This window comes from Camellia sinensis, chromosome 3, assembly GCF_055761805.1.
Source record: "Camellia sinensis isolate YWXY chromosome 3, ASM5576180v1, whole genome shotgun sequence".
Taxonomy (NCBI): domain Eukaryota; kingdom Viridiplantae; phylum Streptophyta; class Magnoliopsida; order Ericales; family Theaceae; genus Camellia; species Camellia sinensis.
In genome coordinates this window covers 56,791,293-56,801,932 of record NC_138963.1, presented here as the reverse complement: position 1 = coordinate 56,801,932, position 10,640 = coordinate 56,791,293, and positions in this window count along the sequence as shown.

The window sequence follows — 10,640 nt, the reverse complement described above, 5'->3', positions numbered from 1 at the left end:
AGATTCCGGCCGTGGTTCATCCACCCGGGGGCACTCCGACGATCAAGTTGGTTATCTCTCAAAGATAGCAAAAGTGTTTAACTTACTATTCTGAATATCAAAAGCGTACCTTAGACCCATGAGGGTGCCTCTCTTTTATAGCCAACACAAACCTAGTCCAAATGGACTCTGGATTGCTGCTAATCTTGGACTCCCAATAGGATTGGGATAAAACTCTCTAAGAGTCTTATCTTTACCCAAACTGAAGTCCTCTCCCATTCTAGGACTCTTGTCCCTTATCCGTTTATCCCGGATTCTGATATCTTCGAAGATAACCTCGGCCTAGCCGAAATCATTTCGACGTCATGACCAAGACACGTGGCACCCTGGCTGGCACTCCGGTGACACCTCGGCCACGTGTCGTCATTCAAAATTTATGTCCCCACATAAATTATTACAATGTACATTTGAAAAAAGTTCAATCCTAAATGGGTTGATAATCGCTAGGCTAGAAGCTCCTTGGATGGTAAAACAGTTTCTAGGAAAATTCTTTCTGTATAGATTTTGAATCTTTAGTCATATATAAAGATCTAGTCAATGAGTGTTCACAAGAAGAAAAATACAAGATATTTTTTTACTAATGCTCCGTTTGTTTGGCCGGAAAATATTTTTTGTATTTTCTGGTATTTGATACGATAAAAAACGAAAGTTTAACAAAAATATATATTGAAATAGTTAGCTAAAATAGAAAAGTGGATTTTTGAATAGCTATTTTGACTAAAGTCCCGTTTGGCAACAAGTAATATAGTCATAAAGTTATACAAAAGAGTTAAAGATTCATTTTCACTTTGTCTATTTTTTTTTCATGCATTTTCGTAAAAAGTCACTAAAAAAAGTCACTTCCATCACTTTGTGGCGTGAGGTTATGGATTCAATTATTTTGTAAAGGAGTTTAATATCCTCTGTGGTGGTTAGTTCTCTCCCATTGTATTATAGGAGAGGTACGCAGTTCATTTCTTCTCAAAACTATGTTGGGTTTCTCTTACTAATTACAGAGAGGAAAAAGAATATCAACAGAAAGGAAAAATTAAAAAGAGAAAACTACAAAATTTAAAAAGATAGGGAAAAGAATTGAACAGATAAGGAAAAAAATTCAACAGATAGATATAAATTTGAACAGATAGTCAAAAAAAATTGAACAGATAGAAAATAATTTCAACAGATAGTCAGCCAAAAAAAAATTGAAAATAGAAAGTTCACCAGTGTGACCAGATCTCCTGCAAAGCGACTCCATCAATTCATCCAGGGAGTCACGTTCATCTGTAGTAGTTGCTATAATATTTGATGGTAATCCTATGTTGTAATTAGAAAATATAGCTTGCCATGATTCATCAGCTAATGTGCCATGCCCATTATGTGGATTCGCCATAAGGACTAGTAGTAATGCTGAAAAAAGGAAAAAAACACAAGAAGAAGAAGTGAGCTTGTCTCAAAATAATAATCTTAATGCCCATATATATAAGTTTATTGAAGAAGATGGAGGTGATTTGAGGTTCTGTGATGATCTTTAACTTTTCAAGGTTTTGTGTGATCCTCCATTGTGTGACCCCTTATTTGAATTTTTTATTTAATAAAATTAATAGAAAAAAAATAAATTTTTGGGCGAATTACACTAACAGTCCCTATAATTCAAGTGTAAAGTCATCAATTTGATAAAATATAAACTAATTTGACGAAAATAAATGTCAAAAAAATATTTTTGAATTTTTAAAAATCATTTGTACTCGCCAAAGATAAAATTATGTAAAATTGATAAATCTTTTAGACATTTATTTATTTATCAAATTAATTTTTATTATGTGTTTGGATGATGATCATGTAATGAGTGGTTGTTAGACTTTTAATGTGTAATCGATATATTTAATATATGAAATATTTTTATTTTTGGATTTTTTGTTTTGATGGATTGGTTTAATAATGATATCAAAGTAGTAGCCGTATTTGACTTTTGGAAAAATAGAAACTAATTTAACTAAAAGTCAAATATGAAAAAATGGGAATATCGATTCACGCGTAAAATCCATTACGACACACATGAAAATCAGGAGAAAATCATAGTATAGGCAAACATGAAAAAATGCATTACGACACACAAGTAAAATCCACGCGTGAAATCCATTACGCCACACAAGGAAACATAGTATGACCCACATGTAAATATCGATTCACGCATGAAATCCATTACTCTCCTATCAGACCAAAATGACACAAGGCCCAAACTATGAGGACCGTTAGTATAATTCGTCCTAAATTTTTATATATAACAATAAAATTATTTGAATTGTTTTTTAGTACCTAGTTTCTATGCCAAGGGATAACATGGCCAAAGGAACTTTACTAACAGAGCTTTTGACCTTGGAAGGTTCAGATTTTTAGTACCTTTGAATTGTTAATTGAAATACATTTTTTATATTTTTAAAAATTATTAATTGATTTGATGATACATTAATAAAAAGAGTTATTTATTGTATGATTAGAAACTTGAAGGAGTAAGATCTAATTTTCAAAATCATAAGGAACAATATGTAAGGAGATGTTTTTGTGACAAGATAAACATAGTCCGTTATGTTCACATAACAGTGAATGTGAACGAGGTTGCTATTGTGTGAACCGGGTAAAATGGGATGGATAATCTGATGGCGGAGTTAGGGTAGACTATGGTTGTTGTGGCGTTCTGTGGGAGGTTGTCACACATAAAATCCATAACGGCACATATGAAAATCCATTACGACGCATATGGAAATCCATTATGACAAACATGGAAGGCAGGAAGAAATGCATTACAACACACAAGTAAAATCTACGCGTGAAATTCATTACGCCACACAAGGAAATGCAGTAAAATCTAAGCATTAAAGCCATTACGCCACACGAGGAAATGTAGTACGACCCACATTTAAATATCGATTCACGCATAAATCTGTTACGACACACATGAAAATCAAGGGAAAATCATCGTATAGGCAAACATGAAAAAATGAATTACGACACACAAGTAAAATCCACGCGTGAAATCCATTACGCCACACAAGGAAATACAGTTCGACCCATATGTAAATATCGATTCACGTGTGAAATCCATTACTCTCCTATGGGACCAAAGTGGCACGAGACTCAAACTATAGGGACCGTTAGTCTAATTTGCCCTAAATTTTTATTTATTCTCCTATATAACAATAAAATTATTTGAATTGTTTTTTAGTACCTAGTTTCTATGCCAAGGGATAACATGGCAAAATGAACTTTACTAACAGAGCTTTTGACCTTGGAAGGTTCAAATTTTTAGTACCTTTGAATTGTTAATTGTTAATTGAAATACATTTCTGATTTTTTAAAAAAACTATTAATTGATTTGATGATACATTAATAAAAAGAGTTATTTATTATATGATTAGAAACTTGAAGGAGTATGATGTAATTTTCAAAATCATAAAGAACAATATGTAAATTAAATAAATTTTAGAGATATATTTGTAGCTTACCCTAAATAAAATATATTTTAAAATACATTTATATTAAGTATTGGTTTTTATTCACTAGCTAGTCGAATTTAATCTTGTCTGACTAACACTTTCATCAATGTCATTTATACGAGAGTTTTGGTTGATTTAATTGAGACATCTTACTGAATGTTACAAATTGTTTGAGAATAGCTATTAAGCTTATCGGGAACACATTTATGGCATGTTTGTTTAGGATTGGACTGTTAGTGAGGTTATACCTATAATGGACGAATTGTTTGGATGGCGAATAATGGATGAATTGATAGTCTAGAAGGATTAATAATCATTTACAACATTCGGATTAACGTACAGAATTTAAGAATTTGTCCACAGATTGTTGGCGAAGAAGATATGAAATTGCATGAATGTTGACTTCTCTTTACACTTTATCAAATCATCATCAGCATGAAATGAAAAAATGTAAGGGGCAAGACACAAGACACCCCACGTGGGTTGTCTCCCATATTCATTTTTTATTATATATATCTATATATTGTAATTATTCTAACATTGGTTAGGTTGAGGGTATTTATGTAATTTCATAATTATATATAAGTAAACACTCTTTAACCTCTCCAAATTAATATCACCACATTACTAATCTCCTTATTCACTCACACCGTATTCATAATCTCATCTAACCTAATTCGCCAAACAAATGTTGCCTTATATATTAATACTTATATTTTAGATGGAGATACCTATAAGCATATCAACAATGAGTTTTCTTATTGCATTTCTCATCTTAACCCTCATTTTTTGTAATTAAAAAAAGAAATTATTTTGATAAATTGTTTGAAAAGTTCATTACTTCTCTAAATATAGTTAAATTTTTTAGAATATTCACAAAAATAAATAAATAAATAAAACTCTGCAATCATGCATATATCCTATTTGACTTACCAATAATGTTACATTCTCCTAATTTATTACTTTTAAATGATCTCTAATGATGTGGCATTGAGATTAGATCCCACATGATGAAATAATTGACAAATTAAAATTTGACATTTATTAAACACATTATTAAAAGTAATTTTTAAAAATGATAAATTAAGTAACTTAGGGAGACAATGACCATAAAAAAAAATATTTGGGAGACAGTGACCGTAAAAAAAATTTTGGGTGAATTTAGGGAGACAGTGACGACAAAGATTTTTTTGGGGGAATATGACCGCAAAGTTTTGTTGGCTCCAGCCCACATGGAGTAGTTAGAGGTTGGCTCCAAGTCAAGAAGTAGGAGGGGCGGCCAATTACTCCTTTTCCTTGACTTTGTTCCCTCTCATTTGTGTATAAATTGAGGTGATGAGGAATGGATGAAACACAACACAGACAGAGCAAGACAAAATCAGAGAGTGTGTGTGTAAATCGGTAGAAAGTGAGTGTGAGTTCTGTAATCTCCCTCCGGGAAATTCTATAGTGAAATCTCTTCGTGGACGTAATCAATTGTCGAACCACGTAAATATCTTGTGTCTTTTTTGTGTGTGGTTGATTTTTGGTGTGCCTAAACCTAATAAGTGGTATCAGAGCCTCGTTGGTCGATTTTCAGAAAAACACGGTGTGTTTTTCAAAAGCTGCCAGAAATCAAGTTGCTCAAAATTTACTTTTGAGCATACTAGAAGGAAGCTCTCGACGAGAGGAGTCTAGAACTGCAAAGCAGAGCCCCTGACAAGGCTCTACGCGCCCTTATGTGCCACCTAAAGAAGGTGAGTGACGCCCAGTTGTTGCCACGCACTTCATGCGCCGTTACCTGTACCGGCGTGTCATCTCAGTTGTATATACGCGCCCCACGCACGACGAGTGTTCTGCGCGCGAGAGTGATGTCACTGCCACGTGTCTGTGCCACATTAGCGACACGGCAGCACCACGTTAGTACCACGTTAGCGCCACGTCATTGCTACGTCACGGATACGTCAGTCTCATTTGACTGTTAACTGAGCGAGTTGACCCAACTCGACCCGACCCGACCCAGAGGTAGAGAGCTATCCGGTGCTGCGTGGCTAAGGTACATCCGCAGATCTAAACCATCGAACTTATTTTGGCTGGATCTGAGCCATTTGAAGTTCGATTTTGGCAAGCCCATAGTGGTTTCCAATTATTTGGAGTATTCCGAAGAGATCCGTACAGCCAGGTTTTTGAAACAGAGTTTCTATAAAAAGTAAGAAGATGATGGAGGAATTCACATCAACTTCAGGATCCATGATCAAGTTGAATCCTTCCAATTATACAATTTGGAAGCCACAGATGGAAGACATCCTATATTATAAAGACCTATTTGACCCTATTGCTCTAAAAAGGGTTAAACCAGAAGAAGTGAATGATAAAGACTGGATAAAGATGAACTGGAAGACTATCGGTTGTGTCAGACAATGGATAGACCACAGTGTGTTCCACCATGTCGCCCAGGAGACAGATGCATATGTCTTTTGGACAATGTTAGAAGGAATGTACAAGTCAAAGACTACCCAAAACAAAGCCTTGGTGATGAGAAGGCTTGTAAATCTGAAGTTGAAGAATGGTGTGTCTATCGTCGACGAGCACACCAGTGAATTCAAGAATCTGGTGAATCAACTTGCAACCGTCAAGATGCCCTTGGATGATGTAATACAAGCAGTTCTATTGCTCAGTTCTTTACCGGACAGCAGGGAGAAGTTGGTGGTTTCTCTCAGTAACTCTGCACTAGAGGGGAAGCTGGCCATGAGCATGGTCATAGACGCCATGTACAATGAGGAGACAAGGAGGAAAGACATGGGAGGTAATCAGTCCCATGCTTTTGTCACAGAAGATAGAGGCAGAGACAAAGGTAGAGGAAGAAGCAAGAGTAGAGGCAGATGGAAAAACAGGAGTAAATCCAGAGACAATAAAAGTCAAGGTAACTCTAGCTTCACTTACTTTCACTATGGCCAGGAGGGTCACATAAAGAGGAACTGTCCAAGCCAGAAAGATAAAGGCTAAAGCAGTAAGTCAAAGGGAGATGAGAACACGACAGCTACAACAATTGATGAAATACTTCTTGTAGTTGGTGAAGAGGTGGATTGCTTTCACGTGACTGACCACAGCTGTATGGAGTGGGTGATAGACGTAACTGCATCCTATCACGCCATTTTCCACAGAGAACTCTTCAGCACGTACAACGTTGGAGATTTTGGCACTGTTCGAATGGGAAATTCTAGTTATTCAAAGATTATGGGCATTGGAGACATTAGTATTCTGACTAATGTAGGACACAAGCTAGTTCTCAAAGATGTGAGTAAGGCATGTTCTAGATTTGCGCCTTAATCTTATCTTAGGAAGCGACCTGGACCGACAGGGCTATACAAGTACATTCAGATATGGCCGTTGGAAGCCAGCAGGAAAAGCTTTGACAATCGCCAGAGGAGAGATGTCTTTTACACTGTACAAGACTCAAATGAAAATCTGTCTGGGAAGTCTTAATGCAGCAGAAGACAAGGAGTCACCAAACTTATGGCACAAAAAAACTAGCTCACATGAGTGAGAAGGGAATGTATCTATTGGCAAAGCAATCTAAGATACCCTTATCCAAAGGAAGTGCCCTGAAGCCGTGTGATCATTACCTTTATGGCAAGAAGCATCGAGTATCATTCAGTTCAATGAACAAGAGGAAAACCGATGTGCTCAGTATGGTATACTCGGATGTTTGTGGCCCAATCGAAGTGGAGTCACTTGGTGGCCGCAAGTATTTTTTGACCTTCATTGATGATACATCAAGGAGGTTGTGGGTGTATTTCCTACAGACAAAGGATAAGGTATTCCAACACTTTTAAGAGTTCCATGCAATGGTAGAAAGAGAGAGCGGGAAGAAGTTGAAGTGTCTTCGCACAGATAATGGTGGCGAGTACACTTCTAATGCTTTTGAAGCATACTGTGCTAGCAGAGGTATCCGGCACGAGACAACAGTTCCCGGTACCCCACAACACAATGGTGTGGCAGAAAGGATGAACCGCACTATTGTTGAAAAAGTCAGATGCATGCTCAGAATGGCAAAGTTGCCAAAGTCATTCTGGGCTAAAGTCACCGTACAACCTGTTATCTCATCAACAGGTCGCCTTTAATCCCGTTGAATTTTGCGATATCTAAGGAAGTCTGGTCCAGAAGAAAGATATCATATTCTCACTTGAGAGTCTTCGGGTGTAAGGCGTTCGTACACATCTCCAAGGAAAACAGACAAAAGCTTGATGACAAGTCCACTCCATGTATATTTGTGGGCTATTCAGATGCAGCATTTGGGTACAAGTTGTGGGACCTAGTGAACAAGAAGATGTTCAGGAGTAGAGATGTTGTGTTCTAGGAAGACCAAACAGTAGCAGATTTTGAGAAGTCTGCAAAGTCAAGAGATGTCATCACTCCAGACTTGTTCCCATCTCTTGAGCCATCACAAATTGCTAGATGTGATGATGTGCAACAAGAAGTGCCAGAGTTACAGGATCCTATGCCAGAAATTGAGAATCAGGAAGAAAGAGATGAAGACTTGGAAGAAGAGGGTGTTGAGCAGGGGGAGAAACCCCCTCAACCAGAGGCAATTGGGCCTCAGTTGTGGAGATCTAGAATAGTTACCGTGCCATCAACCAAATATCCTAATTCTCAGTATATTCTGATTACTAATGAGGGGGAGCATTAGAGTTTTTCAGAAGCAAAGAGTCATATGGAGAAAGATTACTTGATGCAAGCCATGAAGGAGGAGATGAGTTCTTTGCAGAAGAACCACACTTATGAGCTTATTTTACTTCCAAAGGGCAGGAAGGCATTAAAAAACAAATGGGTGTACAAATTGAAGAAAGATCGCAATGATAAAATATTGCAGCATAAATCTCGCTTGGTGGTCAAAGGTTTTGGGTAGAAGAAGGGAATTGATTTTGATGAGATCTTCTCTCCAATTGTTAAAATGACTTCCATTCGAGTGGCTCTAGGATTAGTAGCTCGCTTGAATCTGGAGGTAAAACAGATTGATGACAAGACTACCTTTCTCCATGGTGACTTAGAGGAAAAGATCTATATGGAGCAGCCAGAAGGGTTTGAAGTTAAAGGAAAAGAAAATCTAGTCTGCAAACTAAAGAAGTGTCTCTATGGCCTGAAGCAGGCGCCAAGACAATGGTACAAGAAGTTTGATGAAGTTTGATTCAGTCATGGTGGATCACAAGTACACAAGAATGGTAGCAGACCAGCGTGTATATTTTTGAAGGTTTTCGGATAGAAACTTCATCATCCTACTGTTGTATATCAATGATATGCTGATCATCGGACAGGATACTGCTATAATCAACAAGTTGAAAAAGGACTTGTCGCAGTATTTTGACATGAAGAATTTAGACCCAGCACAGCAGATTTTGGGCATGAAGATTGTTCGTGACAGGAAAGCCAAGAAGATATGGCTGTCACATGAAAAATATGTTGAACGGGTTATTGAAAGGTTCAATATGAAAGATGCCAAGCCAGTCAATACTCTTCTAGCTAACCATTTCAAGCTGAGCAAGAGTTCTTGTCCCTCATCTACAATTGAAAGAGAAAAGATGGAGGCAATTCCTTACTTATCTGCAGTAAGGAGTTTAATGTATGCAATGGTGTGTACCCGGCCAGATATAGCTCACGCAGTTGGCGTTGTGAATAGATTCCTCGCCAATCCAGGAAAGGAGCATTGGGAGGCAGTCAAATGGATTCTTCGGTATTTGAAGGGAACTTCAAAAATGTGTCTATGTTTTGGGGAAGCTGAACCAATTTTGGAGGGTTTTACAGATGCCGATATGGCGGGTGATCTTGATGGTAGAAAGTCTACATTTGAACACCTTTGCAGTGGGAGCTGTTTCATGGCAGTCCAAACAACAAAAGTGTGTTGCTTTATATACAACAGAGGCAGAATACATTGCTGCTGCAGATGCTGGAAAGAAAATGTTGTGGTTAAAGCGATTTCTCCAAGAATTTGGTCTACAGCAGGAAGAGTACAAGATACATTGTGATAGTCAGAGCGCAATCGATCTGAGCAAGAATTCCATATACCATTCACGTACAAAGCACATTGATGTCCGGTATCATTGGATACGAGAAGTGATGGAAAAACAGCTGATGAAGTTGGTGAAGATTCACACGAACAAGAATTCTTCTGACATGACGACCAAGGTTGTCACCAGAGACAAACTGGAAGTTTGTCAGAATCTGAGTGGGATAGACTTCAAGTAAGAAGTCGGTTATCCATATGGGCGTGGAGGGGGAGAATTGTTGGCTCCAGCCCACATGGAGAAGTAGTTGAAGGTTGGCTCCAAGTCAAGAAGTAGAAGGGGAGATGGCAGGTGGCAGCCCTCTCAATTACTCATCTTCCTTGACTTTGTTCCTTCTCATTTGTGTATAAATTGAGGTGATAAGGAAGGGATGAAACACAACAAAGATAGAGCAAGACAAAATCAGAGAGTGTGTGTAAATCTATAGAAAGTGACTGTGAGTTCTGTAATCTCCCTCCGGGAAATTCTATAATGAAATCTCTCCGTGGACGTAGGCAATTACCGAACCACGTAAATATCTTGTGTCTTTTCTGTGTGTGATTGATTTCTGGGTGTGCCTAAACCTAACAAGTTTTAGGTCGTGCAGTTAGAAAAAAATGTTGCTTGATTATGTTGGAGTGCAGCACTAGGTCCAATTACTGTACGCAAAAGTAGTTTTTGTGTATCATACCTTAACGTGTATTCTATTATGATGTGATTTATTTATTTATTTTTAATATGATGTGATTTTTTTTATTTTATTTTTTTCAGATGTTGGGTGGATGTAATATTTTACATTAAATTATTTATAAAAAAAATTAGATTAATCTTTTTTAAGATTTAAAAATTTTATTAAATAACATCAAATTTGACATAATTATATTTAAAAATTTTAAAATTTTAATTTAAATAAAATTTAGCTAATTTTTCAATAATATTTTGTCAGTTGTATGAATAAAAGAATAATATTAATTGTTTAATATTAAAATATATATAATATATTCGTATTTATTTTTTTGTTTACACGAAAATTTTATAGTACACATTTTGTTTTTGAATGTGTATCATATGTCTAGTTATAAACTTTGTAATCTTTTATTATAACTCA